At 47.2% G+C, this 10,025-nt stretch overlaps 1 long non-coding RNA gene across 1 annotated transcript in view; it reads right to left on the bottom strand.

Moving 5' to 3' along the window:
- Positions 1 to 6,492, bottom strand: part of LOC138852860 (uncharacterized) — a 455,553-nt gene extending 449,061 nt beyond the window's left edge. The window contains exon 1 of the long non-coding RNA XR_011392136.1: positions 6,379 to 6,492. This is a non-coding gene — a long non-coding RNA (uncharacterized lncRNA). The remainder of the gene's footprint in view (positions 1 to 6,378) is intronic.
- Positions 6,493 to 10,025: the final 3,533 nt, after the last annotated feature.

A 10,025-nucleotide genomic window follows, 5' to 3' on the forward strand; every position in this document is an offset into this window, starting at 1 on the left:
GTATTTTATGTGGGCTTCAGAAATGTTGCCATGCACTGGAGCTAATATTTTTATCAACAGTTTTGACAGGGCATTTGTTGCCAATCCTACTGAGCTAATAAAAGGTCTCGCTGGAAAATCGAGTAGCGAGATTATTTATTAGATTATATATATATATATATATATATATATATATATATATATATATATATATATATATATATATATATATATATATATATATATATATATATATATATATATATATATATATATATATATATATATATATATATATATATATATATATAGGGGACTGTGAATAATGAACCGCAAAACTGAATGTTTATATGCTAGAAAATTAAAGAAGCTCATAGCACAAAGTGGTTGGTCACAGCTTGCTAACCCGGAGTTCGCGGTTAATTAACCTGTCGAGTGTTGAACTTACTTGTGACCAACAGACAGCATTGGGATGTGGGTTAAGTTTCTCACCTACCAGCGGGGACACCAATTATGTTGACCTTACCAAGTCTTTTTGCATTCTGGAAAAACAAAGGGACCTATCCCCTGAAACGTTCAACATTTGCAAAGGCATACACAAACAACCCGCACATAGAAGAGAGGAGCTTACGACGACGTTTCGGTCCGACTTGTATTGTTTCCAGTCACGATATTGTGCCTTTTTGTTATTTATTTTCCAAAGGCATAATATTTGGGGCCTTGCGCAGACCTGTGAATTGTTAAGTCATACCATGTATTAAAGAAAGATCCAAAACTTCACCTTAAGAAAGCAGACAAAACAAATGCGATAGTAATTATGGACTTCATTAGATGATAGGGAAACTTACGTGCCCCTTAATAAGAATCCATTGAACCGGGTTAATAGTAAGTTTAATAAACAACTTACAACTTTGCTGAGAAGTAATTAGGAATTAATTAAACATTTATCAACTAGGTCGGTGACGCTCTCTTACATGTACGTTTGATTAAAACCCATAAGCCCTGTTTTCCAGCGAGACATATTATTAGCTCAGTAGGATCGACGACATATGCCCTGTCGACTGGCCTAGTCTAACCTTCAGATTCTGAATGTTAGACTATTCTAACCTTCAGACAAGAGTAAAAAGGAGTGTCTTTCTCAATATGTTTCTGAGACCTTACTTTAGCGTTATATTTCGGAGGATGTGACTTTCTGTGTTAAACTTCTCAACTGACAAAGTTGTGTGCAGGGAGATCAACAAAACCTACGTCACGCCCTCGTATAACCAATATGCCGTGTCTCATTCCCTCCAGACCATGTACGTTGTATCAAATAACGTCTCATCTAAATTCTTTTGGCCACAGGCAAAGAACACCCACATATCTGATCTATTTAGCTTCACGTGAAAAAAATACCTTTCAGTACTTTAGTCTCAAAGAATCCCTCGAGAGTAATATTCTAAGGGCATGACATAGAAACCTTATCTACATGCATTTCGAGGTAGTTCAGCAAATTTGATACAGGGACTCGAGTAAACAATATATTGACATCAAACCTCACCAGTGTAACATCTGGAGCCTCTCAGTAATAGCCATACTATTCATAATGTTGGCATCTGAGCCATAACCTACGATTTGTAGTGCAAAATGACCATCTGGTGCAATGAATAAGTGTACAACAATGGTGTGTAGGTCTAGGGTAACTGGTTGGTCTAGGGCAGCTATGCAGTTGACCTGTATCTGCTTCAGCTGGAGCGTTCACATGCATTTCCTCATACAGTGTTTGTGGCTCAGAGGAATGATACACAACAAAGTGTTTGGAGTTAGTAGTTACCTGAATTTGGAAGTCTTCCTAAGAATTCACATTTGTCATATAATGTCTTCTGTAAGTCAGTATTGAATCATTCATGTCATGACCTACAAACTTAAGAAATAATTTAATAGAGTTTACTGTAACCCTCCACCTCTATGCTCCTGATTCTTTTCCTTTGACGAATTAAGTTGACTTATTCTCATTGTAGACAATATAGCATTTGATTCACTTATAAATATACAGATTATTTAATGTTTACATAAGATCAGTAGTGACGAGGTCATTTGAAGAAGTGATACAAATTACGGTAACTAAATCGCCTTCACAAACTCAGAGAATAACATGGAAACTAACGGTACTTAACTAGTGGCTTGACGACACACACTGCAAGCTTCCCACAGATGCTATTTTAAATGTTACACAAGCTAGTTAGACTCAGGAATCCACAGACGCGAAAACTTCTGTGACATTAGACGGATCACACTGTGGTGTTTCTCGTCTTAGATCTGATAATATTGAATAAGTGTTGGTGCCCACCAGGACTGTGATGGAGTACCTGGTGACCAGGACTGTGATGGAGTGCCTGGTGACCAGGAACTGGTCAAGAGGGCTGTTATGGAGTGCCTCGTCATCAGGACTGTGATGGAGTGCCTGGTTACCAGGAACTGGTCACCAGGACTGTGATGGAGTGCCTGGTCACCAGGCCTGGTCACCAGGACTGTGATGGAGTGCCTCGTTAAGAGTCCTGTGATGGAGTGCCTGGTCACCAGGATCTGGTCACCAGGACCTGGTCACCAGGAGCTAGTCACCAGGGCCTGGTTACCAGGACCTGGTCATCAGGACCTGGTCACCAGGACCTGGTCACCAGGACCTGGTCACCAGACCTGGTCACCAGGACCTGGTCACCAGACCTGGTCACCAGACCTGGTCACTAGGACCTGGTCACCAGGACCCGTTCACCAGACCTGGTCACCAGACCTGGTCACCAGGACCTGGTCACCAGGACCTGGTCACCAGACCTGGTCACCAGACCTGGTCACCAGGACCTGGTCTGTACCACGTCTCTTGCTTACCTCTAACACTTTTTCCTATTTATTTTACTTATGTCATCAATGAATAACTCCTGACGATGTAGCGGCAGAATGCGAAAGACTTTGAGCTATGTGTGTGTGTGTGTGTGCGTGTACTCACCTATTTGTGGTTGCAAGGATTGAGGCTCAGCTCCTGGTCCCGCCTCTTCACTGACCGCTACTAGGGCCTCTGTTTCCCTGCTCCATGAGCTTTATCATACCTCGTCTTAAACCTATGTATGGTTCCTGCCTCCATTACATCACCTGCCAGACTATTTCACTTCCTGACATCCCTATGACTGAAGAAATACTTCCTAACACCCCTATGACTCATTTGAGTCTTCAACTTTCAATTGTGACCCCTTGTTTCTGTGTCCCCTCTCTGGAATATTCTGTCTCTGTCCACCTTATCTATTCCTCGCAGTATTTTGTATGTCGTTATCATGTCTCCCCTAACCCTCCTGTCTTCCAGTGTCGTCAAGCCGATTTCCCTTAACCTTTCTTCGTGGGACATTCCCCTTAGCTCTGGAACTAGCCTTGTTGCAAACCTTCGCACTTTCTCTAATTTCCTTACGCGCTTGACCAGGAGTAGGTTCCAAACTGGTGCTGCATATTCCTAATCCAGTATGGGAGTAGGACGTATCAGAACGCTATTTTCAGGTTTGCCAGGCGCCCATGTGCTGGAGTAGTTATCTGGATGATGTTTGCTTCCGGAGACGTGCTCGGTGTTATACTCATCCCAAGATCTTTTTCCTTGAGTGAGGTTTGCAGTCTTTGGCTACCTATCCTATATTTTGTCTGCGGTCTTCTTTGCCCTTCCCCGATCTTCATGACTTTGCATTTGGTGGGGTTAAATTCAAGGAGCCAGTTACTGGACCACGCAGCCAGCCTGTCCAGGTCTCTTTGTAGTCCTGCCTGATCCTCATTTGATTTGATTCTCCTCATTAACTTTACATCGTCTGTCGTTCACATATACCAAAAATAACACTGTCCTAGGACTGACCCCTGTGGGACCCCGCTCGCCACAGGCGCCCACTCTGACACTTCGTCACGTACCATGACTTGCTGATGTCTTCCAGATAAGTATTCCCTGATTCACTACAGTGCCTTCCCTGTTATACCTCCCTGGTCCTCCAGCTTATGCATAATCTCTTGTGTGGAACTATGTCAAATACCTTCTTACAGTCCAAGAAAACGCAATCTGCCCACCCCTCTCTCTCTTGTCTTATTGCTGTTACCCTGTCATAGAACTCCAGTAGTTTTTGACACAGGATTTCCCATCCCTGAAACCATGTTGGTTGTCGTTGATGAGCTCATTCCTTTCTAGGTGCTCCCCCACTCTTCTGATAATGTTCTCCATGACCTTGCATACTGTACATGTCAGTGACACAGATCTGTAGTTTAATGCTTCGTGTCTGTCTCCTTTTTTTTTTAAATTGGGACTACATTTGCTGTCTTCCATGCTTCAAGCAATCTCCCTGTTTCGATAGATGTATTGAATATCGTTGTTAAGGGCACACATAATGCCTCTTCTCCCTCTCTCAGGACCCATGGAGAGATGTTATGCCGCCCCATCGCCTTTGAGGTATCTAGCTCACTCAGAAGCCTCTTCATTTCTTCCTCCGTTGTATGTATTGTGTCCAACACTTGGTGGTGTACCCCACCTCTCCGTCTTTCTGGAGTCCCTTCTGTCTCCTCTGTGAACACTTCTTTGACTCTCATATTGAGCTCCTCACATACTTCGCGATCGTTTCTTGTGATCTCTCCTCCTTCCTTCCTCAGCCTGATTACCTGGTCCTTGACTGTTGTTTTCCTCCTGATGTGGCTGTATAACAGCTTCGGGTCAGATTTGGCTTTCGCTGCTATGTCATTTTCGTATTGTCGTTGGGCCTCCCTTCTTACCTGTACATATTCATTTCTTTTTCTGCGACTGCTCTCCTTATTCTCCTGAGTCCTTTGCCTTCCATACATTTTTCATTCTCTAGCACACTTAGTTTTGGCCTCTGTACACCTTTGGGTGAACCATGGGCTCATCCTGGCTTTCTCGTTATTTCTGTTACTCTTGGGTACAAACCTTTTCTCAGCTTCCTTGCACATTGTTGTCACATATCCCATCAGCTCGTTTACTGACTTCCCTGCCACTGTGTGTGTGTGCGTGTGTGTGTGTGTGTGTGTCTGTTTGTGCATGCATATGCGTTTGTGTTTGCTTATGTGTGTGTGTTTGTGTGTGTGTGTGTGTGTGTGTGTGTGTGTGTGTGTGTGTGTGTGTGTGTGTGTGTGTGTGTGTGTGTGTGTGTGTGTGTGTGTGTGTGTGTGTGTGTGTGTGCGTGTGTGTGTGTGTGTGTGTGCAGGATAGGAACAGAGCCACGCCCCTGTTAGAGCCTTGTCCACCGCCACTATCCACTCTCCCAGCCTCGGGATAGGCAGGAAAAGTCGTCCGCCGCACGAAGTCGTTCTTCGCCAGGTCATTCGTTTCCCCATGACCGCTGGTGTCGTTCCAGGCACTCGGAGATGGTCATCGTTGCAGAGTCACAACCAGCACCCAGCATTATTACAACCAGCACCTAGCAGTGTTACGACTTGCACCTAGCATTGTTACAACCAATACCTAGCAGTGTCACGACCAGCACCTAGCAGTGTTATGCCCTGCACCTAGCAGTGTCACGACCAGCACCTAGCAGTATTATGAACTGCATCTAGGAGTATCACGACCTGCACCTAGCAATGTCGCGCCCTGCACCTAGCAATGTTACGACCTGCACCCAGCAAATATTACGACTTGTGCCTAGCAGTGTCACAACCTGCACCTAGCAGTGTCAAGACCTGTACCTAGCAAATATTACGACCTGCACCTAGCAGTGTCACGATCAGCACCTAGCAGTGTTACGACCAGTACCTGGCAGTGTTACGACCAGCACCTAGTAGTGTCACGACCTACACCTAGCAGTGTCACGATCAGCACCTAGTATTGCTATGAACTGCACCTAGGAGTGTCACGACCTGCACCTAGCAATGTCACGCCCTGCACATAGAAATGTTACGACCTTCACCTAGCAGCGTCACGACCTGCACCTAGCAGTGTCACGACCTGTACATAGCAGTGTCACGACATGTACCTAGCAAATATTACGATCTGCACCTAGCAGTGTCAAAACCAGCATCTAGCAGTGTCACGACCTGTATCTAGCAAATATTACGGCCAGTACCTAATAGTTTTATGACCAGTACCTAGCAGTGTTACGACCAGCGCCTAGCACTATTATGACTGGTAACAATGAGGTTACATCTGGTCCCAGCAAAGTTACAAAGGTCCCAGGTAGTCCACGGCAGGTTCCAGGACACAACTAATCCCAGGAAGATCACGAGTGGTTCCAGGGAGGTCACGAGTGGTCCCAGCGAGGTCATGATGTGGTCCACCCCACTCCCTTTCCCCCTCCGGTCCACCATGGACCACCATGAACCACCCTTCACGGTTCTGATGTAAACACTGCGTTCCAGCGGTCCAGCTCAGCTGATACTGCACGTGTGGCGACTCACCGTGGTTGCGCTGCTCCTCCTGCTGGCGGTGCTGGCAGTGACGCAAGGCGCTTCTCCTCCTGCTGGCGGTGACGCAAAGCTCTGCTTCTCCTACTGGCGGTGACGCAAAGAGCTGCTTCTCTTACTGGCTGTGACGCAAGGCGCTTCTCCTGCTGGCGGTGACGCACCTTACACTCCCGGTTCACCGCCCACCCCGCCCACTTTCCCCCATCACCGCCCCCGCCCGTGTCCAGTGGGCGTGTGGGTTGCGGCCACGTGCGGCCCACATGGTCCCAGCCGCAGCTGCGGCGTCCCCGCGAGTGCACTGCCGGAGGCCCACTGGAGGAATGGTCGGGCGGGCCACTGTTGGTCCAGCTGGACCAGCTGCGCTGCCACGTCGCTGGAGGGATCAATACCTCGCCAACGCGTCGGCAACACTGGCTGGAGCCAGGCGTCTGCCTCCATCAGTAGGGACGGCGCCTGGGTTTCCTACAGGAGGGGTCCTGGACCCCCTACAGGAGGGGTCCAGGACCCCCTCCCAGCCCACGGGGGTCCCCTGTTCTGCTGGCGGAGGCTGCCACCCCCGCACACATTGCTTGGCACTCTCCCTAGTGGGTGGTGCTGCTACGAGGCAGTGGCACCTCGCATGGTGCTGAGAGATGGGGTGTGCCACGCCCCCTTGTTGAACAGCTGATATGCTGACACACACACACACACACACACACACACACACACACACACACACACACACACACACGCAAACACGCACACACGTACACACGCACACACGCACACTCGCACACACGCGCACACACGCACAAACGCGCACACACACGCACCCAGACACAGACACACACACACATACACATACATACACACACACACACACACACACACATACACATACACACACACACACACACACACTCACATACACACACACACATACACACACACACACACACACACACACACACACACACACACACACACACACACACACACACACACACTACAAGAGAGAGAGGAGAGGATGAACCAGCAAGGCTAGACTTAGTATTCACCTTGAGTAGTGCAGATATCGAGGACATCACATATGAAAGACCCCTTGGGGCCAGTGACCATGTGGTTTTAAGCTTCGAATACACAGTAGAGCTACTAGTGGAGAGAGAAGCAGGAAGGCCAGGACGAATGAAGCCAAACTACAAGAAAGGGGACTACACAGGAATGAGGAACTTCCTGAACGGGGTTCAGTGGGACAGAGAACTGCCAGGGAAGCCAGTTAATGAGATGATGGAATATGTAGCAACAAAATGCAAGGAGGCTGAGGAGAGGTTTGTACCCAAGGGTAACAGGAATAATGAAAAAGCCAGGATGAGCCCATGGTTTACTCAAAGGTGCAGGGAGGCAAAAACCAAGTGTGCTAGGGAATGGAAGAATTATAGAAGACAAAGGACCCAGGAGAATAAGGAGAGCAGTCGTAGAGCCAGAAACGAATATGCACAGATAAGAAGGGAGACCCAACGACAATATGAAAATGACATAGCAGCGAAAGCCAAATTTGACCCGAAACTGTTGTACAGCCACATCAGGAGGAAAACAACAGTCAAGGACCAGGTAATCAGGCTAAGGAAGGAAGGAGGAGAGACAACAAGAAATGACCGTGAAGTATGTGAGGAACTCAACAAGAGATTCAAAGAAGTGTTCACAGAGGAGACAGAAGGGGCTCCAGAAAGACGGAGAGGTGGGGCACACCACCATGTGCTGGACACAGTGCACACAACCGAGGAGAAGTGAAGAGGCTTCTGAGTGAGCTAGATACCTCAAAGGCAATGGGGTCAGATAACATCTCCCCATGGGTATTGAGAGAGGGAGCAGAGGCGCTATGTGTACCCCTAACAACAATATTCAATACATCTATCGAAACAGGGAGATTGCCTGAGGCATGGAAGACAGCAAATGTAGTCCCAATCTTTAAAAAAGGAGACAGACATGAAGCATTAAACTACAGACCAGTGTCACTGACATGTCTAGTATGCAAAATCATGGAGAAGATTATCAGAAGAGTGGTGGAGCACCTAGAAAGGAATGATCTCATCAACAGCAGCCAACATGGTTTCAAGGACGGGAAATCCTGTGTCACAAACCTACTGGAGTTCTATGGCATGGTGACAGCAGTAAGACAAGAGAGAGAGGGGTGGGTGGATTGCATATTCTTGGACTGCAAGAAGGCGTTTGACACAGTGCCACACAAGAGATTAGTGCAAAAATTGGAGGGCCAAGCAGGGATAACAGGGAAGGCACTACAATGGATCAGGGAATACTTGTCAGGAAGACAGCAGCGAGCCATGGTACGTGGCGAGGTGTCAGAGTGGGCACCTGTGACCAGCGGGATCCCACAGGGGTCAGTCCTAGGACCAGTGCTGTTTCTGGTATTTGTGAACGACATGACGGAAGGAATAGACTCTGAGGTGTCCCTGTTTGCAGATGACGTGAAGTTGATGAGAAGAATTCACTCGATCGAAGACCAGGCAGAACTACAAAGGGATCTGGACAGGCTGCAGAACTTTTCCAGCAATTGGCTCCTGGAGTTCAATCCCACCAAGTGCAAAGTCATGAAGATTGGGGAAGGGCAAAGAAGACCGCAGACGGTGTACAGTCTAGGGGGACGACAAAAAATACTGAGGGAATTGACAAGGTGGACAAAGACGGGATTTTCCAGAGTTTGGGACAAAACAGTTGGAAGAAGAAACAGATGAATCAAGGGAAAGGGGAAGATTTCTTCAGCCACGGGTAGCAGAAAGGGGAAGGTTTTGGGGGAAGGATGTGGGGAGGCAGGATCCATACATGCTTTAAGCAGGGTATGATAAAGGGTCAGTGAAGAGGGGGGGCCAGGAGCCGGGCTGACCCCGCAAACCCAACTAGGGAGGGAACTAGGTGAGGGCCCTACACAACACACACACACACAAACACACACACACACACACACACATACACAAAACACAACACACATACATAAAATAAACAATACACAACACAAACACATACACAAAACAAAAAACACACACAACACACATACATACAAACACACACACACAACACATGACACACAACACACACACACACACACACAACCCCCAACACAACACACACACTCCAACACAAACACACAACACACAACACATAACATAACAAATAACAACAACACAACAACACACACACTCACACACACACACACACACACACACACACACACCACCACACACACACACACACACACACACACACACACACACACACACACACACATCCACAAACACACACACACACACACAAAACCCCCACACACACACACACACACACACACACACACACACACACTGAAATGGAAGGTTGGGAAAGATTGGGGAAAGAGACTACTGAAAAAAATTTATGAGAAATAAAGTCTGGAGGGATGATAACCCACCCAGAACTGGGAGGCCAAAAAGAGGAGTAAAAGAAAACAACAGGGGGATGGTGACACACGGCTGAGGTGGCAAGAAGAGCCACTGACAGAGCAAAGTTACTGGAATGGGGGGATTTCAACCAAGGAGATGACGGGCCCGAGCCCATTCCCAAACATGGAGAGCCAAGATGATGGATGTATTTAAAAAACCCCTTTTAAAACA

This window comes from Cherax quadricarinatus, chromosome 1, assembly GCF_038502225.1.
Source record: "Cherax quadricarinatus isolate ZL_2023a chromosome 1, ASM3850222v1, whole genome shotgun sequence".
In the NCBI taxonomy this organism is placed as follows: Eukaryota; Metazoa; Arthropoda; class Malacostraca; order Decapoda; family Parastacidae; genus Cherax; species Cherax quadricarinatus.